This window comes from Pongo pygmaeus, chromosome 5, assembly GCF_028885625.2.
Source record: "Pongo pygmaeus isolate AG05252 chromosome 5, NHGRI_mPonPyg2-v2.0_pri, whole genome shotgun sequence".
Classification (NCBI taxonomy): Eukaryota; Metazoa; Chordata; class Mammalia; order Primates; family Hominidae; genus Pongo; species Pongo pygmaeus.
This window is the reverse complement of record NC_072378.2, coordinates 64,848,250-64,874,422: the sequence shown is the minus strand read 5'-3', so window position 1 is coordinate 64,874,422 and position 26,173 is coordinate 64,848,250. Positions and strand designations below refer to the sequence as shown.

The window sequence follows — 26,173 nt, the reverse complement described above, 5'->3', positions numbered from 1 at the left end:
TTAATAGATCAATTTTCTGTAAACATCGCATACGTCTGTTATTTCATGTTATATTCAGACATAATAGGATACTAAAAATATATAATTGTGTGTGAGTGTGTTTGTGTGAGTATACGTATATTTCCCTTATCATAGAAGAACATCTTTTTTCCCAAAAATGTAGAATTCAGGAAATTATAGTGCATATGGATATCTGTCTTTAGATGTTCAATTGTTTGTCCTTACAGGTTTCAAAAAGGCATATAGTTATATAAATTAAAGATTAAAATAAAGAGCCATGAAGTGCTTTTCCACTCCTCACCTATGACTAAGTGCTACATGAGGAACTGTCCCCTCATCATATTTCATTTATTTTAAGGTTTATAAATTAAATAACTACAAGAGAAAAGCAGAAAAGCTTAAAAGGAGAGATAGTACATGCAATGGTATACCAAAGAAGAGAAAATAGTTCAAGATTATGGATTCATACTTAAAACAGGGGATCACTAAGTTACCAAAAGGAAAATAGTATTTATTCCCTAATTCTCACTACCCCTATGTAGGACCAGCTTCATGATTTTTTACATTTGCACAGGACTCAGTGCTTAGAAGGTTCTTGCTGCTGGTTTCATGATCTTTTGATACCATTTTAAAATTCTGAATAAATTTTTAATAAGCAGCCCTTTATCTTCATTTTGCACTATACTCTGTCATTTATACAGCCAGTCCTGTCCCCAACTATAGTAGAAACCAGTTTATGTGACTAGTCAGTTCACAAAAATTTCTCTAAACTCATGAACACCCTCCATACTTAGAGGTGGACTTCCAAGAGCTGTTATCTGCAATTCTGACTTCTTGACTACAATAATTTGATTAGCCATAACCTTGTGTGAATTATTTTATTAACCACCTAAAAATGAAAGAAAATATACTCTTCATTGTATAGTAATGGAATACTGCACATAGAATAATAAATAAATAAAATAGTAAGTTCATAAAATTAGTAAATTTGTTTGAAAATTCTAATGTTTGTGTCTCAAAAAAAAGAAATAGCATAGCAGCTAAGAAGAAAGCAGAACATTTTTTCATAGTATATGAATTTAAGGATATTTATTATCTCCTATAAGTCAATATTTCCACTTCTCCTCGTGATTCTTTTAACTTTTATCAGCTCCGATTTTCTAAAAATTGATCAGGGAACAGTATATATACACCAGTAGTGAATTCAACAACGGCATGGTAAGTTTTATGAATCTTGATGGAAATCTGAGTTTGGTCTCAATCATTGAAATCACCAAAGGCAGAGATTTAGCACAGGATTCCTTATTTTATTTTCCAACATTTTACTTTCTAGTATATTTTCTTACGGTTTTCCTTCATAAAATGCTTAATATGTGAGTGTCATGCAGTTCCGTTGTAATAAACTTGTATTGCCAGATAGTACTCCTGCACAAAAAAATTGTTGAAAACAAAGTTTCCTTTTGTTAATCCTGGAAAAAAATACTGAATATAATATATGTTGTTTGTGGCAGAGCAAATAATAAAGGAAGTTAAAAACATTATCTGCAATACTTTTATTTTTCCTTCTTAAAAATAAAACTCTAAAGGAACATTTTCAGGTTGTTCCAGGATATTGATATGTAAGGCTATAAATTAAATAAATCAAGAGACATCTAAATTAACTACAAAAACAATAGGATCTAGATAAACTAAGAGTGAAATAAAGCTGCACCCATGTGGTCTTCAAAAAGAGAAAAAGAAAAAGATTCTGGAGAGTGTGAGAATAAAGCTAAACAAACCTTCTAGACCTTTCATTAAAAAAAAGAAAAAAAAGGTTTAAAGATCATTTTTATAATGCTTACTATATGAGATACAATGTATTCTTTCCTTTATCCCCATCCCAAGACAATATCTGTAAACACAATATGATTTTCCAGTGTGCTTAGAGTTGGGTTAGTGTTGGAATTGGCAAGTAGGGAGGTGGAGATGCTCCATATTAAGTTAGGAAAGGCTGCAGTTCAATTCCATATATGTTACATGTGTATCATAATTTAAAATTTAACTTTACTCATTTACTTCTGGGCAATGTTTTACTTTTAAGTATGTTTCCATTAAGCAAACATTAAATTTGAAATATACTGAATATCTGAGTAGATTGATCACTCAAAATACAATCATGTTAGTCATAGTTATCATTATTCATAGTTTTCAGGGAGTTTATTATTTTAACTATATTTTACTAATCTAAATTTTTAAAAAAATAAACTTTTCATTTTATAATAGTTTTAAGTTTATGGAAGAGTTGCAGGAATATTAGTCTTCTCTTAAATTTCACACCTAGTTTCCCCATGATACATCTGTTGCAACTAATGAACTGATATTGATACATTATGATTAACAAAAGTCCATACAGTTTTCAGATTTTTATAGTTTTTATGTCATTTCATTTTTCTGTTATAGGGTCCTATATAGGACATTATTTTACATTTGGTGATCTTATCTCCTTGAGCTCATATAGAATGTGACAGTTTCTCAGACTTTCCTTGCTTTTGATAATACAGGCATACCTCATACATATTGTGAGTTCAGTTCCAGGCAACCTCAATAAAGTAAATCACACAAGCTGTTTGGTTCCCAGCACATATAAAGATTATGCTTACACTGTACTGTAATCTATTAAGTGTGCAATAACATTATGCCTAAAAAACAATGTGCATATCTTAAATGAAAAATACTTTCTTGCTAAAAAATTCCAGTGATCATCTGACTCTCCAGCAAGTTAGGATGTTTGTGCTTGTGGAGGATCTTGCCTCAATATTGGCTTTTGCTGACTGATGAAGGAAGGTTGGGATACGTTTGACAATTTCTTAAAATAAGACAACAATAAAGTTTGATACATCAATTAACTTCCTTTCATGAAAGATTTTTCTGTAGCACGCAATGCTATTTGATAACATTTTACCCACAGTAGAACTTCTTTCAAAATTAGAGTCAATCCTCTCAAACCCTGCCACTGCTTTCTCAACTAAGTTTATGTAATATGCTAAATCTCTGTTATTTCAATGCTGTTCACAGCATCTTCACCAGGAATAGATTACATCTCAAGAAACCACATTATTTGCTCATCCATAAAAAGCAATTCTCATCTCTTCAAGTTTGATCATGAGATTACAGCAATTCAGTCACATCTCTCAGCTCCTCTCCCACTTCTAGTTCTCTTGCTATTTCTACCACATCTGCAGTTACTCCCTCCATTCAAATCTTGGATCCTCAATGTCATCTATGAGACTTGGAATCAACTTTTTCCAAACTTCTAGTATTGTTGATATGTTGACTTCCTACCATGAAACACTAATGTTCTTAATGGAATTTAGAATGGTGAATCTTTTCCGGAAGATCCCTCAGAGAAATCACGATCTACGGCATCTGTAGCCTTATGAAATTTATTTCTTAAACAATAAAATTTGAAAGTAAAAATTACTACTCAATCCATGGGCTACAGAAGGATATTTTGTTAACAGGCATGAAAGCAACATGCTTCTCCATTGTATACCTCTATTAGAACCCTTGAGTGACCAGGTGCATTATCTATGAATAGCAATATTTTGAAACAAATCTTTTCCTGAGCAGTATGTCTCAAGAGTGGGCTTAACATAGTCAGTAAATCATGCTGTAAACAGATGTGCTATCACTGAAGCTTTGTTCTTCCATTTCTAGAAGACAGGCAGAGTAGATTGAACATAATTCTTAAGGGGCCTAGAATGTTCAAAATAGTAAATGAGATTTGGTTTCAACTTTAAAGTCACCAGCTACATTAGCCTTTAACAAGAAAGTCAGCCTGTCCTTTGAAGCTGTGAAACCAGGCATTGACTTCTGTTCTGTAGCTATAAAATTTCTATTTGGATCTTCTTCTCATATAAAACTGTTTTGTTTCCATTGAAAATCCATTGTTCATCTTAATCATCTTCATCAATTATCTTAGCTAGATCTTCTGAATAACTTGCTGCAGCTTCTACATTAGCACTTGCTGCTCTACTTTGCAGTTTTATATTATAGGAATGACTCTTTTCCGTAAACCTCATGAACAAACATCTGCTAGTTTCAAACTTTTCTTCTGTAACTTCCTCATTTCTCTGTTTTCACAGAATTGAAGAGAGTTAGAACCTTGCTGTGGATTAAACTTTGGCTTGGGCAAATGTTTTAGCTGGTTTTATCTTCTATCCAGGTCACACAGCCATAAGCCTGTTTTTATCATTCATATGTTCACTGAAATAGCACTTTTAATTTCCCTCAAGAACTTCCACTTTGCATTCATAACTTGGTTAACTGTTTGGTGCAAGAGGCCTGGCTTTCAACCTATCTCAGCTTTCAGCCTGCCTTCCTCACTAAGCATAATCATTTCTAGCTTTTGATTTTAAATGAGAGATGTGCTACTCTTCCTTTCATTTGAAGATTTAAAGGCTATTGTAGAGTTTCTAATTGGCATAATTTCAGTATTGTTGTTTCTCAAAGAATAGAGAGACTGAGGAGACGGGGAGGAAAGAGGGAATCACCAGTGGGTAGAGCAGTCAGAACACATACATTTGTTGATTAGGTTTGTGATCTTATATGGGCATGGTTTGTGGTGTCCCAAAACAATTACAATGGTAACATCAAAGGTCACTAATCACCTTAACAGGTATAATAATGAGAAAGTCTGAAATATGGTGAGAATTATGAAAATGTGACGCAGAGACATGAAGTGAGCACATGGTGTTGGAAAAATGACACCAATGAACTTCTTTCAAAATTAGAGTCAATCCTCTCAAACCCTGCCACTGCTTTCTTAACTAACTTTATGTAATATGCTAAATCCCTGTTATTTCAACATTGTTCACAGCATCTTCGCCAGGAATAGATTACATCTCAAGAAACCACGTTATTTGCTCATCCATAAAAAGCAACTCTCATCTCTCCAAGTTTGATCATAAGATTGCAGCAATTCAGTCACATCTTGCTGGACACAGTTACCACAACTCTTCATTTTGTTAAAAAACAAACAAACAAATAAAGAAACGCACAGCATCAGCAAAGCACAATAAAACAAAGTAGGCCTATTTTAAAAGTGTTGAGGAACATGATGAGATATTTTATGAAAAATCCTTAAGTCTGGGTTTTTCTGATGTTTTTCTCATGGCTAGACATGGTTTATCTATTTCAAGGAAAATAAACAAAGAGGTAAAGTGCCATTTTCACTGTACCATTTCAAGGGGATACACTATCAACATATATTTATAATTGGGTATATATACTATATATACTATAAACAACAACTTATTAATGATGTTAACCTTGATTAACTCGCTAAAGCAGTATTTTCCAGGTATCTTGATTGTACAGATGTTATTTTTCCCCTCATTTTCATACTGTATTCTTTAGAAGGAAGTCACTATATGCATCTCATACTTAAGTGGTGAGCAGTTATGCTGTATCTACTTGATGGGGAGTATTTAAATAAATTATTGAGAATTCTCTATAAATTATTTGGCATTTTTCTAATAATGAGTTTTCAATGTCATCCAGAAACTTATCTCTAAATCCAATTTCATTCGTATTACACAAAATTAATAATACATTTTAATTATAAAAATACATTGAATTACTACAAATTCCTCTTATGAATAGAAAAGTAATTCTCATGAAGATATTTTATTCCTGCTCTAAAATCTTGGACAAACACTTTTTTTTTTTTTTTTTTTATGAATGACGCAGACTCTTCAGGAAGACAAGCACATTTTAATTTGGACGTATTTCCATATGTGAAACTTTGACTTACCTGTTTTAGAATATCTTTTAAAAACAAATAACCATAGTTGTATATGGTAAACTTAATGAGCTGGTCTCTGGTACCACTTTGTGTCTCTCCTTGGTATGGTCCTAAATCATTTCTTTTGGTGAGCTCACTTTTGTCAGGTAATTCTCAGGAACAGTTTTAGTTCTTTTTCCCTTTTATTGAGCATTTCTTGACTCAATTCAGTGAACAATACTTGTAAGAACAGAAGTGAGTGACCTTTTTAATGGAGTCTCACCTGGTATAGGGATGTCTCTGTAACCTTTTCACACCCAGTACTATGTAGCTCAGAATCTTTAACACTTTAGATGTAAATTCTGATATCTATCAGTTTTGAGGAAAACCAAATTTAAACCTTACAGTGGCAGGTCAAAAACTGGGAGGTCATTACCTCAGATGCTAGAAAAGAAGTTTCCTCAAGAGTAAATAAGATAATGGTCCATTTATTAACCATTTGGAAAAATCTTTGGGTTGTCAAAGAATAATATCCAAGCCCAAGAGTTGTGTTTTCCTCTCCTACAGGATTTCTTATATACAATCTTATTTATTCCAAGTAATAAAATAAGCCAATTACAGAAGCTCAGGTCTGTGAGTAACTATTACAGAAAGGCAAAGGAAAGTAACACATATACTATGAATTCATAGGCTATCTCTGGCTGAAATAGTTTCATGCTACCTTTTTTAACAGAAACTTTCACACTTTGAGAAAATTGTTTTGAGAACTAATAAATAATGAAAGGAGTAAAGCCGAGGGGTTGTCTTGTCAATTTATGACTAACTCTGAAGTATTTAGTGGGCATGCTAAAAACAAAAATAAGTATAAATACTTCTAATAATCCTATAACTTTTTATATCAATGAAACTTACTTGTCTTCAGTATGAAGGACTGTCAGATATCCATGGCAGGAAATGGCAGCTCGGGTTGTGGTGACTGTGTTGACCTAAAAAGTGAGGGCAGAAGATACAGACATATTTTTGCTTCTGGAAATTGCCTTCCTATGTCCTTATAGATGACACAAAGGGTGTGAGATGTAGAGGACACTTGGACTTTGCCAATGCATTAAACGTGCTAGTAACTGGTTATTTCCTAAAAAGCTCTTATAAGAGGAAACAGGGTTCTCTAAAGTCACCACTCTTCAGCTATGTCAAAAATCTGACTCTATTTGCCTGTCCTTGAGATACAGTGCTGAATATAAACAGATCCTGGAATGGGAGAGATGACAAACCAGTGCAGTTCAACGTGGTGTTGCTGTAAATCTAGAAGACTTATATGAGTCAGAATTAAAAGTTGGATTGCCCCCAAATCAGTTTAAATGTTGTGAATACGGCAATGATATGATATCCGAGCTGAAGTGGGTGCCTGTATAAAATTAAATGGGTTCTGAAATTTAATTGTCTCAGTGGCACCAGTATCCTAATGGGGATCTGAAATCAGTGTATATCAAAGCTAGTGCTAGGCAAACTTGTTTGGTGGCAATTTTATCTTCATTGTTAGTTTATATCTCTAGATTCACTCTTTTTATCAAGTTATTTAATAATTTGGTCCCCCTTACATATAAACTATGCCCATCCTGGATGTGTTTGACCAATTATTTGTTCTTCTCTTGCTGTGCTCTGTTTAACAGGAGTGATAATCTTGTATTTTCCGGGCAACCCTGTCATCTGCTTCTGGGTGGTTTTGGACAAAGGTAGGCACAGATAAAAATTAATTAAAGAAATAGAAAACACCGGGTATTTCTCTCTCCCTCGCCCTTTCTCTCTGAATTAGGTAGTGTCCAGAATCTGTGTATCCTTTGTGGCTCCCACTTTTTCAGGACATGTCCACATGATTGTAGCTTCTGCCTGTTAACGCTATCTTCTGGCTTAGGTTGAACCTCCTCTTCGTTTATCCCTCCTAATTAGTATTGGTAGTGTCTTCCTACTGTGAGATATTTGGCTTCTCCATCATCTATGTAACCAAACCTCTATATTACAGTCCTGTTATGGAAAATACTTGAAATGATTTCTTATATCCTGGATAGTTATCAGTGATTCAAAATGTAGTTATTTAACATAAGTACAATCTCATGATTCATTAAACTAAGCTCATGTTGATATTAGATAACTGATATTTCATCTGCACCCTTCCTGCCTTAAAGATCTAGACAATATCAGCTCAAAATTTTACTGTATTTTAGGGGAAAGTTCAATATTCTCCCTAGTATGTCTTTAAATTCCTGAAGTTCTCTTTTTTTAGTGACCTCTAGCTAAGAGTTCCATCTTCATCTAAATTATTTAAGCTTATTAATTTTCTTTTCACTGAGTAGGTGCTCTCTATATTTACACTAACTACAAAGAAGTGGAATCAGTCCTTTCTGTGATTTGAGCATACATTAAAAAATTTCCAAATATTAAAAAAGTGATACAAACAAGCCACTACCATTACACTTCTCTGAGATATTTTCTTTATCTTCCTGTCTCCTCCTCCCTATCCTCCTTAACTTCAGCACAATTTTTCCTCCGATTGCCTCAGTAAACATCTAACTCTTTTCTTCTACTTTTCAAAACAATTTTCAAAGTCAACTACAAAATTACTTCTGCATCTATAACTCCATCATAGTGTTCAGTGAGCAAAAAAAAAATTATTTCATTTCATAAGATGTATACCCTTTAGTAAGCAGTATTGTTTGTAAAAAGCATTTTTCTTTTATTTCACATGAATCAATTCTTTGATTTCATTTATCATTTTCCTTCCTCAAGCCATTCCAGCTTCCCTCTAGTTTGAGCTACACATTTTTATAGTTGTTTTAATTATTGATGTTTTGCTTTTTTTTATTTTAATTCTACATACATCAGAAAAAATGGAGTTTCTATTGTGTCTAATACTATCAAAGTGAGATGGAGCCTAGGGATTTAGTGTTAAAAAAGGATCTTGTATATGTTTTTATCTCTTTCCAGGAGTTCTCAATTTAGTGTATTAGTTATTTGTTGCTGCATAACAAGTTATCCCAAATAACAATGGTTAGTTTACTTTTTCAGTATAACTGCTAATATAGCACTGAAAATATACCTTAGATTAAAGAGACTGGTTACACAGCTACAGCAGAAATTTTGACTGGATAATAGGAGACTCTGGATTTTTTACAGAAAAAGAGAGAACTGGATAGTTTCAAAAGTAAATATGAAAGTAAGGACATAATGAGATAAGAGAAGAAATAAAGTAAGATTTCCAAGATTCTAGCTTGCATCCTGTAGTGGTTGCTGTATTATTCATTCATTTACAAAGCAGGAAGAGCTTTGCAACTGGAGAGGGGAAATGATGTCTTATGCTTTTAAAAATTTAAGTTTGAAATATTTATAGGAGATATACATGAAGATATCATAAGATTAAGTATAAACCTGGGACTCAAAGAAGGTTATAGAAGAGACAATGGCAGTCAATATCAGATATATATGTACAGAAACACTATTGAATTAATATAAACATTGTCTCCAAAGAAACTGAAGTTTCTTTCTAAAATTGAAATCCAAGCTCTCTTACAAGCCTATATTTTCTGACAGTAACATTAAATATATATATATATTTTTAGACCATTCTTCTGTTTTTTTTTTCACTTATTTTTCTGATCTAAAAATCTAAACAGTTCCTTTAGGTAAAAGCATGCAAGGTCATTCCCTGGAAAATGATCAGCTTCTATGATTTCCACCCATTTGGAGTAGCTTTCTCTAGTACAATTTGTAATTGATAATATTAACATGTCCCTGAATTCTCTAAGACTTTTGCCACTATATAATTTAATAGACATTAGACATTTTATTATATTAATAAAGGTTTTTATATTTAAATTTGTTGGAAACTGCTACCTTGTTATCCAGCACTTTCATTTTCAAAACATAAGTGAATTCAGTCCCATTTTCTTGCAGCTCAACTCTCTGAAGCAAACGAATGTGATAAAATAATCTCTGTTATGGTGTTGATGAATGATAATGAAGTCAGTGACACTCCCATTTAGGTATTTTATTTGCATTTTAAAAGGAACCTCCTAGATATGTAGGATCTGTAAAAATAAGAAAAAACAGTAATTAGTAGATTAGTAGATGGGCAAATGTGAGAGTATAAGCAGGACACTTAGCAGCTAGAGCTGTTTTTGCTCTCTATGTACCCTCAGTCTGGACTGCTGTGAACGTTGTTTCCCCAGAAGAAAACATCCTCCCCAAACTCTTGTAAATTTGGACTTCAACAAAAATTGTCTCAAAATGCAAGAATAGAGGGAAAATAATTTATCATTCATCTTGCCTTCGATGTCAATGATCGAACAGAGAATCCTGTTTACCTTTAACATAAATGACAGTAAAGCCACACAAAGTATTCTGAAATAATCATTGCAATATTTCCATCTCACTTGGGGTCTGGCAATACACTGCAGGTCTAAACTCAAATGAAATAAAAGAAATATATGGCTACTGTGTTACAACCCAGCCTGGCATGCTAAATAGTGTTAATCTCTTCAAGCCTAGATTTTAGTTTAATTGTGAGACTGAGAATCTGTTATGAGTATAGCCTTATAACCTTCAGGCTTCAAAGATAGCATTGTGTGCTGAGTTGGAAGAACTGTGTTTGAGTCCTTATTCAGCCTATAGATATGTAACAAAGGGCTAATGTTTTCTATTTAAAGTATTATATGATACAGATACTCAGTCTTTTCTCTGTATTTTGCCTGCCTTCATTCAGAAAAAGTTATGTAGGCAATGAAAATGCTCAGATAATCCTGAGAATACTCAGATAAAAAACTGCTTTCCCTTCATTCACAGAAAGTTATGTAAACCATTAAATAATTCAGATAAAACACTGAAAACACAGGCATCCTTTTCCTGCAAAATATATCCATTTTAATATATTTAATGCTAGTTTTAAATCATTCTTAAGTAGTGTATATTTAACTAATACTTTAGAATGCATTTTTAATGAAATTTTATTCATGAATTTTAACCCTTTTGACATTCTCTATGTTTCTGTGTAAATTAAATGTGTTTTCTTTCACCCATTGTCATCTACAGGTGACTTTTGGTTCATCATCTGTGTTATTTTACCACTCTAGTGACAGAAATGTGGGGCTCAACGACACATCATTACATCGATGCTATTCACAGCTATTAAAAAAAATTCCTTCATACTGAATTTGTAAAAAAACAATCTAAATAGTTCTTATCTGGAGAAAGGAGAGAATTCATCAATGGTCAAATAAAAAGAATGGAGTATTACTTTAAAGAAATTACAAATGGAATTCAATTTTGCATGTATCAGCATTTCATGGATCAAACCAGTTTTGCCAAATACTGGTAAACAATCCTGTTTTCTGGCATGAAACTTATCTTATGAAATCACTTATTTTTATTTATAATTTAAATGGATATTTGATGATTATATGTTTGATGAAGAGTAAACAATAAGGTTCATTATATTCTTAGTAATCAGCTTCTTTTAGTTTCAGTTATTACAAATGCACATGGATATGTGTGTGTTTATACGTGTGTGTGTGTGTGTGTGTGTGTGTGTGTTTTAAGATTGGACACACTTTCAGAAAAGAACCTATGCTATACACATTATGCACACATAGGTTAAGGTCTTTGAAAAGGCGTCCAATCTTAAAAACAAAACAAAACACATACAAAACTCTTGCTAGAATAAAGGAAATCATAGAAAGTAGTTGGGTCTTGCAAGTAATGTCAATTTTTATTATTTAAGTTTTTCTGTTTTCTTTTTTTTTTTTTTTTTTTTTTGAGACGGAGTCTCACTTTGTCGCACAGGCCGGAGTGCGGTGGCATGATCTCGGCTCACCGGCCTCCCAGGTTCAAGTGATTCTCCTGCCTCAGCCTCCCGAGTAGCTGAGACTACAGGTGCGTGCCACCATGCCCAGCTAATTTTTTGTATTTTTAGTAGAGATGGGGTGTCACCATGTTAGCCAGGATGGTCTCTATCTCCTGACCTCGTGATCTACCCCCTCCTCAGCCTCCCAAAGTGCTGGGATTACAGGCATGAGCCACTAGGCCTGGCCACTTTTTAAAAATCTTTTGTTCCCTTTCTTACATGTGTAAAAGCCTAGGTGGAATAGTGCGTTATTCAGCCACCAATTTCAGTTAAATGTGAATGAAGGTTGTTTTCTTGTTTCTTCCCTTTTCTCTGTTTGTTTTATAAATTGATTTTTTTTTATTTCAATAGGTGTTTGGGGAACAGATGGTGTTTGGTTATTTGAATAAGTACTCTAATGGTGATTTCTGAGATTTTGGTGCACCCATCACCCAAGCAGTGTACAATGTACCCAGTGTGTACTCTTTTACTCCTCACCACCCTCCCACAATTTCTCCCAAGTCCCCAAAGTCTATTGTATCATTCTTACGCCTTTGTGTCCTCATAGCTCTGTTTCCATGTATGAATGAGAACATACAATGTTTGGCTTTCCATTCCTGAGTTACTTCACTTAGAATAATAGTCTCCAATACCATCCAGGTTGCTGCAAATACCATTATTTCATTCCTTTTTATGGCTGCATAGTATTCCATGGTATATACACACATACACACACACACACACACACACACACACACACACACATATATTTTCTTTATCCACTCATTGATTAATGGACATTTGGGCTCGTTCCATTTTTTGCAATTGCAAATCGTGCTGCTATAAACATGTGTGTGCAAGTAACTTTTTGTTATAATGACTTATTTTCCTCTGGGTAGATACCTAGTAATGGGATTGAGTGATCAAATGGTAGATCTACTTTTAATTCTTTAAGGAATCTCCACATTGTTTTCCATAGTGGTTGTATTAGTTTACATTCCCACCAACAGTGTAAAAGTGTTTCCTTTTCACCACATCCACGCCAAGATCTATTATATTTTATTTTTTATTTTATTTTGGCCATTCTTGCAACAGTAAGATGGTAGCATATTGTGGTTTTGATTTGTATTTTCCTTATAATTAGTGATGTTGAGCATTTTTCTATATGTTTGCTGGCCATTTGCATATCTTTTTTTGAGGATTGTCTTTTCTTGTCCTTAGCCCACGTTTTGATAAGATTTTGTTTGTTTGTTTGTTTCTCACTGATTTGTTTGAGTTCTTTGTAGATTCTACATATTAGTCCTTTGTTGGATATATAATTGTGAAAATTTACTCCCAATTTCTGGGTTGTCTGTTAACTCTGCTAATTATTTATCTTGTTGAGCAAAAGCTTTTTGGTTAATTAACTCCCATCTATTTATAATATCTTTGTTTTGTGGCATTTGCTTTTGGGTTCTTAGTCATGAACTCTTTGGCAAAGCCAATGTCTGCAATGGTTTTTCTGATGTTATATTCTAGAATCTTTATGGTTTCAGGTCTTACATTTAAGACTTTGATGCACCTTGAGTTGATTTTTGTATAAGGTGAGAGATGAGGATCCAGCTTCATTCTTCTACATGTGGCTTGCCAATTATTCCAGCATCATTTGTAGAATAGTTTGTCCTTTCGCCACTTTATGTTTTTGTTTGCTTTGTCGAAGATCAGTTGGCTGTAAATGTTTGGCTTTATTTTGGGGTTATATATTGTGTTCCATTGGTCTATGTGCCTGTTTTTATACTGGTACCATGCTGTTTTGGTGACGATGGCTTTATAGTATAGTGTGAAGTCAGGTAATGTGATACCTGCAGATTTATTCTTTTTGCTTAGTCTTGCTTTGGCTATATGGCCTCTGTTTTAGTTCTGTATAAATTTTTCAGATTGTTTTTTCTAGTTCTGTGGAGAATGATGGTGGTATTTTAATGAGCATTGCATTTAATTTGTAGGTTGCTTTTGGCAGTATAATCATTTTCATGATTTCGATTCTACCCATGAGATAAGCATGGAATGTGTTTCCATTTGTTTATATTGTCTCTGATTTCTTTCAGTAGTGTTTTGTAGTTTTCCTTGCAGAGGTCTTTCATCTTCTTGGTTAGGTATTTTTTGAAGTATTTTATTTTTTATGCTGTTATTGTAAAAGTTGTTGAGTTCTTAATTTGATTCTTAGCTTGGTCACTGCTGGTGTATAGCAAAGCTACTGATTTGTGTACATTAATTTTGTATCCTGAAACTTTGCTGAGTCATTTATCAGTTCTAGAAGCTTTTTAGATAAGTCTTCAGCGTTTTCTAGGAATAAGATCATATCAGCAGACAGCGACAGTTTGACTTCCTCTTTACCAAATTGGATGTCTTTTATCTCTTTCTGGTCTGATTGCTCTAGCTAGGACTTCAAGTACTGTGTTGAATAGAAGTGGTGAAAGTGGGCATCCTAGTCTTGTTCTGGTTCTCAGAAGGAATGCATTCAGCTTCTTCCCATCCAGTATAATGTTGGCTGTGGGTATGTCATAGATGGCTTTTATTACCTTAAGGTATGTCCCTTCTATTCCGCTTTTGCTGAAGGTTTTATTCATAAAGGATGCTGTATTTTATCAAATGCTTTGTCTGCATCTATTGATATAATCATGTGACTTTCATTTTTAATTCTATTTATGTTGGGTATCACATTTATTGACTTGCAGATATTAAACCATCCCTGCATCCCTGGTATAAACCCACTTGATCATGTGGATTATCTTTTTAATATGATGTTGCATTTCATTAGCTAGTATTTTGTCCCTGTGTTCAACAGGGATATTGGTCTTCAGTTTTGTTGTTCTTCTTGTAGTTGTGATGTCCTTCTCTGGTTTTGGTATTAGGGTGATACTGGCTTTATAGAATGATTTAGGGAGGATTCCCTCTTTCTTTACGTTGTGGAATAGTATCAGTAGAATTCATTTGAATTCTTCTTTGAATTTCTGAAGGAATTCAGCTGTGAATCCATCTGATTCCACACTTTTTTTAGCTGGGAATTTTTTTTATTACCATTTCAATCTCGCTGCTTGTTATTGGTTTGTTCAGAGTTTCTGTATCTTCCTGGTATATTCTAGGAGAGTTGTTTATTTCCAGGAATTTAACCATCTCCTCTAGGTTTTCTAGTTTATGTCCATAAAGGTGTTCATAGTAGACTTGAATAATCTTTTGTATTTCTGTGATATCAATAGTAATGTCTCCCATTTCATCTCTAATTGAGCATACTTCAAACTTCTCTCTTCTTTTCTTGGTTAATCTCACTAATGACCTATCAATTTTATTTGTCTTTTCAAATAACTAGCTTTTTGTTTCATTTATCTTTTGTAGTTTTTTTGTTTCAATTTCATTTAGTTCTGCTCTTATATTCATTATTTATTTTCTTCTGCTCTGTTTGAGTTTGTATGGTTCTTTTTTCTCTAGTTCCATGAGGTGTGACCTTAGATTGTCTATTTGTGCCCTTTTAGACTTTTTGATATAGGCATTTAATCCTATGAACTTTCCTCTTAGCACCACTTTTGCTGTATCCCAGAGGTTTAGATAGGTTATGTCACTATTATTCAGTTCAAAACATTTTTAATATCCATCTTCACTTTATTGTTGACTGCTGATCAATCAGGAACAGTTTATTTAATTTCCATGTATTTGCATGGTTTTGAAGGTTCCTTTTGTAGTTGATTTCTAGTTTTATTCCACTGTGGTCTGCGAGAGTACTTTATATAATTTTGATTTTCTTAAATTTACTGAGACTTATTTGTGGCCTATCATATGGTTTATCTTGTAGAATGTTCCATATGCTGATGAACAGAATGTATATCCTGCAGTTGTTGGGTAGAATGTTTTGTAAATATCTATTAAATCAATTTGCTGTAGGGTATAGTGAAAGTCCATTGTTTCTTTGTTGACTTTGTATCTTAACGACCTGTCTAGTGCTGTCAGTGGAGTGCTAAAGTCCCTATATTAGTTCATTTTCAACATTAGTACTGAGATGTGAGGTATTATTATCCTATTAATCATGCTTTATGTTTCCTGAATACCTTGTTTGTTTCATTGTGTTATTGTTATGTAAGTCATGTGAGATTTATGCTTTAAAGAGGTTCTATTTTGGTTTATTTTGAAGTCTTATAGCTCCTTTTAGTGGTTCTTGTAGTGCTGGCTTGGTGGTGGCGAATTCTTTTGTTTGTCTGGAAAAGACTGTATCTTTCTTTCATTTATAAAGCTTATTTCAGTGGATACAAAATTCTCGGCTGATAATTGTTTTGTTTAAGGAGACTAAAAATAGGACCCCCAATCCCTTCTGTTGTAGGGTTTCTGCTGAGAAATCTGCTGTTAATCTGATAGGTTTTTCTTTATAGGTTACCTGATGCTTTTGCCTCACTGCTCTTAAGATTCTTTGCTTTGTCTTGATTCTTTCGTTTGTCTTGACTTCAGATAACCCAATGACTATGTGCCTAGGCAATGATCTTTTTGCGATGAATTTCCCAGGTGTTCTTTGAGTGTTTTGTATTTGGATGTCTAGAACTCTAGCAAGGCTGGGGATGTTGTCTTTGATTATTCCCTCAAGTATGTTTTCCAAACTTTTTGATTTCTCTTCTTCCACTGAAACACCAATTATTCTTAGGTTTGAATGCTTAACATAGTCCCAAACTTTTTGTAGGCTTTGTTCATTTATGTATTACTTTTTTGTCTTTGATGGATTGGGTTAATTTGAAAGCCTTGTCTTCAAGCTCTGAAGTTCTTTCTTTTGCTTGTTCTATTCTATTGCTGAGACTTTCCAGTACACTTTGGATTTCTCTAAGTGTATCGTTCATTTCTATAAGTTGTGATTGTTTTTATTTATGCTATCTATTTCACTGAAGGTTTTTTCTTTAATAACCTGTATCATGTTTTTGATTTCAAGTTGGATTTCACTTTACTCTGATGCCTCATTGATTAGTTTAATAATCAACCTTCTGAATTTTTTTTCTGGCAATTCAGAGATTTCATCTTGGTGTGAATCCATTGCTAGTGAGCTGGTGTGATCGTTTAAGGGTGTTAAAAAACCTTGTTTTGTCATGTTACCAGAATTGTTTTTATGTTTTCTTCTCATTGGGTAAACTATGTCAGAGGGAAGATCTGAGACTCAAGAACTGCTGTTCAGATTTTTTTGTCCCACTACGTGCTCCCTTGATGTGGTATTCTCCCTGTCCCCCTAGGGATAGGGCTTCTTGAGAGCTGAACTTCAGTGATTGTTTTTGCTTTTTTGGATCTAGCCACCAAGCAGAGGTACTGAGCTCTGGGCCGGTACTGGGGAGTCCTCTGATGTGATTCATCTTCAGGTCTTTCAGCTGTGGATACCAGTAACCTGCTCTGGTGGAGAGAGTAGGGGAGTGAGGTGGACTCTGTGAGGGTCTTTGGTTGTGTTTTTGTTCAGTGCGCTGGTTTTGTGTTGGTTGCCCTCCAGGCAGGAGGTGGCGCTTTCAAGAGTGCATCAGCTGTGGTACTATAGGGAGGATGCAAACTTGCCCTAGGAATGTCTGGTTAAGTATTCAGGTTTCTCAGCCAGTGGACAAGGCCATAGAGCTCCCAAGAGATTATGTCCTTTTTCTTTGGCAACTACACTGGTTAGAGAAAGACCACTGGGTGGTAGCAGGGATAGGCATGTCTTAGTTCAGGCTCTCCTTGGGTGGGGCTTGCTGCAGCTGCGGTGTGGAATGGGAATGTGGTTCCCAGGCCAATGGAGTTATATTCCCAGGTGTATTAGGTTGCCTCTGCTGAGTCGTACAGGTCACCAGCGAAGTGGGGAAAAGTCAGCAGTCACAGGACTCACCCTGCTCCCACACAGCCCACAGTCCTAAAGGCCAGTCTTACTCCCACTGTGTCCCCCCAACAGCACTGAGTCTATTTTTAGGCAGCTGGTGACCAGGGCTGAGAACTTGCCCAGGCCACTAGCCTCCCTGCTGAGAAAGCAAGTACACTCACAGTGTTTTGGCATCTCAGGGAGCCTGCAGTAGCAATCCAGTTCCTTCAAAGGGTCAGATAATTCTCTCAGCTTTCCTGGTATTTTCCTGTGGTAGTTCTTGGAGCAAAATTTTATGATGTGAGTCTTCCCACACTGCTCTGTCTGTCCAAGCAGGAGCTGCAAGCTAGTCTTGCCTCCTATCCACATTCTTAATCAAAGCTCTCTAAATTATTCTTAAAGTTATTTTCTGGAGTCTAGGTGTTTCCCATAATGGGAGGATTGTCTGTACAAACAATTCTATTAAAAACTTCTAAAAATCTGCATAAGATATATTTTAAAATATCTTCTTAAAATCACTGCAGGTCTTGTAAGAAAAGAAATAATTATTAGACTGAAATCAAAGGGAAAACTAGAACTAATAGAAGTATTTGTTAGTTACATAAATGTGAATATTTGTATTGACGTATCTATAGTTAAAAATTATAAAACAAAATGAAGAGTCTAACAGGTAAGCGTCCCACAATAAGTTGCTACCTAATAAATACACCTTTGGGACAAAGGTGAATAAAAAAATGAAATGATTGGTTTTCTTGAAGAATTGTAGCCTAATTTTAAAAGTCTGGAGCCTTCAGTAATCTAAAGTATTCAAACTGTTGAATGTGACCGAGGACAAGTAATGCCCCCGTTGACTGAAACAAACAGAAATCCTCTCTGGATGAAGGCTTTCCTTCATCTCAGTCCTCTAATTATTCCTACAAATAATTATGCAGTGCTTAATTATGCTTAATTTTACAATTAATTATGTGTAACGCTTAGCTCAATCAAAGATAGCCAGGTACATAAAGTAAAAACACACCAAAAGCATGTACCCACCGAAACACAAACAACAAAATAAGTAGACCCAGAAGTACATCCTATTGAAATCCTTAGGGAGAGCACAGAATAATTCTATCCTTTTCTGGCCATGCTTTTATTCAACAAATATGTATTGAGTACCTCTCAGATGCTCAGACCTCCTCTAGGCCCTATATATTCAGTTATGGATAAAATAAGCAAATCTATTTTTTATAAGGACTTTACAATCTAGTGTGATGTTAAACAAGGAGAACTTATGTGTTACTTAGGAAGTGGTCCAAGCTGTGGTTTGAGCTCAGTTGTTTCTAAATCTTTTTGTGAATTACTCTGTGAGATGACTAATTCCAGGCCAGAAAGACCACTAGAGCCCAGGAGGTCAAGGCAGAAGAAACTCTTAAGCTTTTTAAGTTAAAGAAGTCAAAGACAAAAGTTCAGGATATCAACAGAAACAGGGAAATAAAATGTGATGCTACAGATGTAAAAAAGAATATCAAGAACATAAAGATCTCCAAAATTTAATAAATTAAAAATTCATTGCATAGACCTCATAGCTAATTATATACAAGGATGTGAAGTTAGTGTTCTTAGAGTGCAGTAAAACAGTACACAGTACAGACAAAGTTCAACCATGTGAACACTACCACTGTAAGTAATACAGAATAGGACATTTATTATAGCACTAAAACTTTAGACAACTACACAAGACACTGGGTAAGTAAGGGTCAGAATGGGTGAGTTAGCGGATCAGAGAAATTTGCTCTCCTCCTCTCTGAAGAACCAGTATGGGTGGACAAATTAGAACTTGCCAGAGATCTCAGAAATCAGGCATGGCTGACTTGCAGAATGGGACCATAAAGGAAAACTAGTGGAGACATCTGTGTCAGGGTATTGCCTTTCCATCTGAGATGGAGTGGGCCTGAGGTCACTCTTGGTCAATAGGGCTAGCAGGTCAATGTTACAAATGCAGAGTTGGGGAGAGTATGGTTAATTTTGAATTTGCTTCTCTGAGCTTGATGCTTCTGCTTCTTACAGCCTAACACCAAAAAAACCAACAGAGGTTATGGCTGTTTCTTCCTCTCCACTTTCCAAATCATGTACAAACTTCTATTTTGGCCCACTATAACCTGGAAGCATATAGGGAAGCACATATGGAAAACATATTTCTACCTAAGCTAAGTTTACACTGTAAAAAACACCACAAGCATGGGAGACAAAGAAATAAAAGGAAAATACAGGAAGAGAATAAAGTATATACATGACAGAGTGAGAAAATGTAACATTATTTCAACTGAAGTCCTAAGAGGAGAAAAAAAGAAATAGGGCACAGATAATAAATTTTACTGGCCAAGGGTAAAAAAAAAAATTGTGGCTGATAATTTTTCAGAAATAGTCAATGACAGAAATCCATAGAGTCAAGGATCCTAAGTAATTTCAGGAAAAAAGAAATAAAAATAAATCCACAACTAGAAACATTATAGTGAAACTGTACCTCATCAAATACACCATAAAAAAATCTTAAAAAATGGCCCAAGGGAAAATATTAAGTTGAAAGGTGACTTGTCAATAGCAGCAATAAAAGTCAGAAAACAGTAAAATGATATTCTCAACATGCTGAATAAAAACCCAAAACAACACAGAAAGAACAATAACAGCAAAACTCCCAACCTTGAATTCTATATGCCTTGAAAATACCCTTCAAGATGAAGATGAAGTAAAATATTTTTCAGACAGAGGAGTAGCTGATCTTGCTTTGAACAGCAACTGCAGACATATACATATTTCATGGATAGCCTATGTATTAAAAAGTTTCCTAAAGGAAAAAAATACTCTTTTTAATGCAAGAATTAGTTTTGAAATTCATTTAGAGATACTTTCATGAAAACCATCACCATGAAAATACAAATATGATCCTGCATATAATTTTAGAGGTTTCCTGCCAAGTTGAAGCCCTTTCATGGACCCACTGAATTACTGCTGACATTTCCCTAACATTTCTTTCCAGTATGGCATTTGGGTTCATAGGTTTAAAATACAATGGAATGGGAAAAGCATTATTCTATGAATAATGTACTATTGTATTATCTGAGCTTACACTTACTTTTATTTGTGGAATTTTTGTATGTCAATTGCTTTCAAAGATTTTGTTACAGCTATAGTGCCCATTTTGAAAGTTAATTACCATCTTATTTCTCTCGGTAATTACACAGACAATAAATGTAGGACTATAGCTAAAGGCAGGATACTGGCTAATCTGAAAGGAGGAGATTATATCCCTCCATAAGATGTGGGAGAGCTTAGGGATGATGAGAAGAAACTGAAAGATAAAATAATTTTTCTTATTTCTTTTTTTCCAGCTTTGTGTCTCACTCCTCTCTTACACCTGGGGAGTCAAGTCTGGATCCTCTGCTCCATATTTATTTAGCAAATAAAACACTGATCTCAAACAGCAACAGAACCTGTGTACTTGAGGTAAGGATAAGAGTCCTGAGGTAAAAACAGGTTCTGTGTTTTTATAATCTTGCCTCATTCCCTGCTTTTCATGGCAATTTTTGCTTCCTTATTCAGAATCTTTCACCATTCATTAACATTCTACTCTAGAGAATTTCAGGTTTTATCGTTTTTGGCTCTACTAAATGGTTCCTACCTCTTAAATTCACTTTAGATCTGCTAAAGGTGTGCTGAAATATCTCAATTTTTGTAGTCACAATTCTATGGGTTTTCACATTATTGGTGTTACTTTGTCATAACATTTTTGGGGTCTTGGGAAGAGAAAGAGATGCATTTAAATAATCCATTATTAAAATGCATCTCTTTCTCTTTCAAGATGAAAGGGTAGAATTTTTTTTTGAGTTAATAGATAAACATATACAGGTTTTTATTCTTCTAGAAATGACCCCTTATTACTTCTCTAATAACTTTTCTTATTTTTTCAGACTGGAAAATTCTTCCTGAAACTTGACTTAATAGAGTTCTATTCTCTTCCTTTCTCTACTCCTCCTTCTACTGACAACTAGTTTTAAATGTAGTATTTTCTCATATTGATATTATCTTAATCATACATTCTCAGCTTTTTTGTTCTCTGTATTTTATTATGAGCTTATTTGCTTTTTCTCTTAGATTTGGCAACTAAGAGGATATTGTTCTGAAGTAGCTTGATATCTGCTTGTTATAGTATCCTGCCAATCTCCATTTCAATCATGTTACTATTTGTTTTGTCTGAACTTTGTTCTACAGAGCAGCTAGGAGAATATAGAGCATGGTAATTAAGAGGGTATTCTGTGACTTCACAATTTCTAAGTTAAAATCTTGGCAACACTACTGTCTTGAGTTCCTTAGGGTGTTGCTTTTCCAGCTGGAAATCTCTGTGGCCAGTAGCGAGTTTGCCTGAGTTTTGCTTGGGCCCACTGGGCTCGTTTTGCCCAGTCGGCCTGGCAGGCTGTGCTTGGCTTGCACTACCGGCTAGGATCCCACGCCGGCCAAGGGTAAGCCAGGCACGGAGTGGCAAGGGGTATGTGAGAAAGTGAGCGTGGGGTCCACCCACTGTGCACGCCTGGCTGCTGCAGCGCAGTGGGCAGCTCCAGGCACCGGCAAGGTGCCTACTCTGTGTAAGGCTGTGGCTGGATCAGATGTACCACAAGCAGCTTCCACTGTGGGCACCTGTGTCCGGATGAGGGGAATGCGGTGGCACCCAGAAGCTTCGAGACGCCAGGAAGAACAGAGCCCCAAAGAGGGTGTCACGGCCCTGGCTCGGGGAGCCGCTAGGTCTGGCGTCCCCAAAGGGCCTCTTCAGCTCTTCTCTCCTTTTCATCGACCACAGCATGGCGATCGGGGGGAGTTTCAGCCCTGTTTGTGTTACAGCTCTTTCATTCCCACCATTCAGTTGGTCCTGACTTCTTGTCCTGCCTCTTAAAAAAATGAGGTATGCGGACGACTGGAGGATGAGCAAGGTGGAGAGGAGCTTTATTGAGCAACAGAACAGCTTAGAGGAGACCCCTAGTGGATCGCTCCTTTCTGCAGACAGGTCATCCTTATGACTCCAGGAGACCTGAAGTGGGTAGTTCCTTCCCACAGCTGGTAGTCCCGACATACGTCCGAGTCTGGCTGAGTCCAGGGTTTCAGTGGGCTCAGAAGGGAGGAAATATACGCTTATTTGTCCATGGGCTGTCATTGGCAGGCCCGAAAAAAGCACCATAAGTTCTCACTCTGGGTAGCTGACTCCAGCTGGAACTGACAACCTGGCCCCCAGGCTTCAGGCCATCCCTGCCTTGAAGGTGGGGTTTCACTTGGGATGCACCACCCCTTTCCACCCAAGGGCCTGTCTGCCTCCTGCCACCATCAACATGCTGTCCACAGTGCCCAGGCTGTTTGTGTTCAGGGGTGCCGCAGGCCCATGCTGAGCTGCTCTCACCACCCACCCCGCCCGACAGCCTCCCTCCTGTGCTTGTTGGTGTCCAAAGTCTGGAGGAAGCTGAGGCAGCAGGGAGCTGGTGTGTCAGCGGTGCCCCGAGTGCCCGCACACTTGGTCAAGTTGCAACAGTGCCCAGGCTTGGTCACAACTTTGCTCCATGCCAGAGAGGGTGCTGGAAGTGGGGAGAGGCCAGGGAGCAGGAGCAGGTACTTTTAAACCTGCGATGGCAAGGAGCTTCTTGGGCCCCCAAGAGTGCAGCGATGCTGGAGTCCAGAGCCACAGCTGGGAGGCTGCAGCTGTGCCAGGGAGCGCAGGCTTCTGCCTCATCAACTGAGTAGGGATCTGGGCTCTCACCTGCTCCTGGCTCCCACTAGCTTTGCAGAACAAGAAACCCTGTCCATGTCTCACGCTGTGCAGCCTGCGTCCTTGCAGCAGCTGCTCCACACTGGTCGTCAGTTCCATCACTACTTACTAGCAATGTGACTAATGCCAATTATTTTAAATATAATATATTTGAGTTTTTTTCCTTTTTTCTGTGGAGGAAATAACTCATTAATGTGAGGATTAAATGAGAAAATGCATATTAAATTCTTCACCAGAAACTTACTAAAAAATCTGTGGGCTCTCTACAAATAAAACAAATAAAATTTCTGCCTTTATCGTTTTTAAATTAAATTCAGGAAGATATTTAGTAAACAATAAATAAATGTGACCAAGTGTGTTGGCTCATGCCTTTAATCTTAGCCTTTAATCTTAGACACAGAGGTGGAGGATCTCTTGAGCCCAGGACTTAAAGACCAGCCTTCACAACATACGAGGACGCCATCTCTACAAAAAATTTTTGAAAAACAACATATCCAACTGTGGTGGTGTAAACTGGTAGTCCCAGCTATTCAGGAGGCTGAGGTGGGAGAATTGCTTGAGCCTGGGAGGTTGAGGCTGCATTGATGAGCTGTGATGACACCACTGCACTGCAGCCTGGGTGACAGAATTGAGATCCTGCCTCAAAAAATAAATAACTAAATAAATAAAAGTAAAGTATATAGTATCATAGAAGACATAAGAGTTAAGGAGCAAAAGCAAATACTTAAGAGTAGTGTATATTATAGTACATAAATTATATATCATAATAAAACATTAATGATAGAAATAAGCAAAGAATGGAAGATTAGAGAATATAGGAAGTACTAATGGGAAGGAGAAGTGGATAATCTTTGATGCTTCTATTTATTTTTCTTTTTCTTTTCCTCATTCTTGCTGTCATCTTAAGGGAAGTGGTTAATAGTTGGCTGTTTTATACAGAAGAGTCGAGGAAGAGCTCACTGAGGTAATCAAATTTGAGCAGAAATTTGCAAGAGAGAGATATCCATGTAGCTTTTTGGGTGAACAGCAATGTGAGCAAAGAGAATAACCAGAGTAGACTTCCAGGCAGGAGAATGCTTGGCATGTTCAGGAAGACAAGCAAGCAAGAAAGTGTAGCCAGAGGACAATGAATGAAAAGCCTATGAGTTGAGGTCATGGAAATAACAAGGTAGGGTTGGGGAGGAAGTGGGACTGATTGCAAAGCATTTTGTAGGTTGTTGTCAAAGATTTTGGCTTCTATTTAAGAAAGACAGCAAATCATTGAAAAATTTTGAGCAGAGAAATGACCTTGTCTTCTTTTCAGTTTTACTGGGTCATTCTGACTGAGGTACAGAGAATAGACCAAATAAGACAAGAGTAGAAGTATAATTGCTTGATCAGTTCTTCCTGCCCACTGCATAAGTAAAGACCATGGCATTGCACTAAAGAAAAGTTTAGTTGACACAAGGCCTGCCACACTACTCAGAAGATGGGGTTGTTACTCAAATCAATCTCATCTCAGGCGTTTAGGTTAGGAGTTTTTCAAAGACAGTTTGAGGGAAGGGATGGGATGGCCAGGTAATGGGTACTTTGCTGCTGATTGGTTCAGGCAGAGATGAAATTGTAGGAGGGCAAAGCTATCCTCTTAAGCTGAGTCGCTCCCATGTGGAGCCACAGGAGCAGTCAGGTCCAGGTGTCAGACACGCAAAAAACCTGAACAAATATCTCAAAAGGGCAATCTACAGTAGTGATGTTGCATATGTTGTGATCAGACCACACCTTAGCTCCTCCCTCTAGCCTGATAATGTTTCATTAGATTTACAAAGGTGGTTGAGTTTTGGGGGAGGCCTATTATCATTTAAAACTAAATTTTATATTGTCTGGCTGCTGTGGCTCATGCCTGTAATCCGTGTACTTTGGAAGGCCAAGGTGGGAGGATTGCTTGAATCCAGGAGTTTGATACAACCCTGGGCAACATAGGGAGACCTCATCTCTATAAAAATAACAAAATAAGATAAAAGTCATATAAACTAAATGTCTCTCAAAGTTAGCTTAGCCTAAGCTCAGGAATGTTGAAGGGAAAGGCAAGATGGGGCAGGGGGGTTAAATCAGATCTCTTTGACTGTCGTAATTTTCTCCCTGATATAATTTGCAAAGGTAGTTTTAAACCCTGCTTTGGGTTCCATAGCACCTTACTCTTAAGGTGTTGGCTATAGAGATGGGAAAAGGCTGATGATCACTCTAGCTTTTTCCTGTTGACAAGAGGCATAGTTGGGGGGTGAGGTGGGTTATGCACAAGGGAAATAAAAATAAAACCACTTTGCAGTTATCTGCATGTACTCATGGGGTTCCCAGTTAGTGTTCCTAGGCTTATGTGACAAAGATGTTGATATCCTTACCAACAGTTTTAGCACAGCACTTAAATGAACTGCAGACTAGTCCTGAAACTAGATCAGTTCAGTCAAACAGCTATTTCCAATATGAGGAGATGGCATCTCAGATGGTCTAGGCTTCTGTCTGTGATGAAGGCAAATTGATTTTTAATAAGAAGCATTTCTATAGAGACAGAAGAAAAATGAAGTTTAATGTTGGGCACAATTTATCCAGATGTTAGACTCAAAGAACTTTTAGTTATAGAAGAGGAAGGCACTGGCAATCTGACATATTCCTCTCACCTGTATAACAAGGAATAAGCTTCAGCTTGCAGGGCCTCAGGAAATATTTTGATGGGGTTATGACTAGATTTGCTAAAAATATGGAATGTAGGTGACAGAGAGAAATTAAGGATGACCCCACAGTTTTTGGCTCAAGCATTGAAACATTAAATTACTATTAACTGGAATGGGGAAATCTTCAAGAGGATCAGGTTTTGCAGATGTCAAGTTTGAAATACGGATAAACTTCCATGTAGAGTTGCTGAGTAGCTAGCTGAATAGATGACTGGCCTTG

The 26,173-nt window shown here is 36.2% G+C and overlaps 1 protein-coding gene across 1 annotated transcript in view; it reads left to right on the top strand.

The window, feature by feature from the left end:
* The window catches only part of LOC134739729 (protein eyes shut homolog), a 351,486-nt gene that overhangs the window by 20,720 nt on the left and 304,593 nt on the right, over positions 1-26,173 (top strand). Inside the window, exons 2-3 of the mRNA XM_063666301.1 lie at positions 10,847-11,128; positions 20,829-20,943. The gene's annotated coding sequence lies outside the window, so the exon portion shown is untranslated. The remainder of the gene's footprint in view (positions 1-10,846; positions 11,129-20,828; positions 20,944-26,173) is intronic.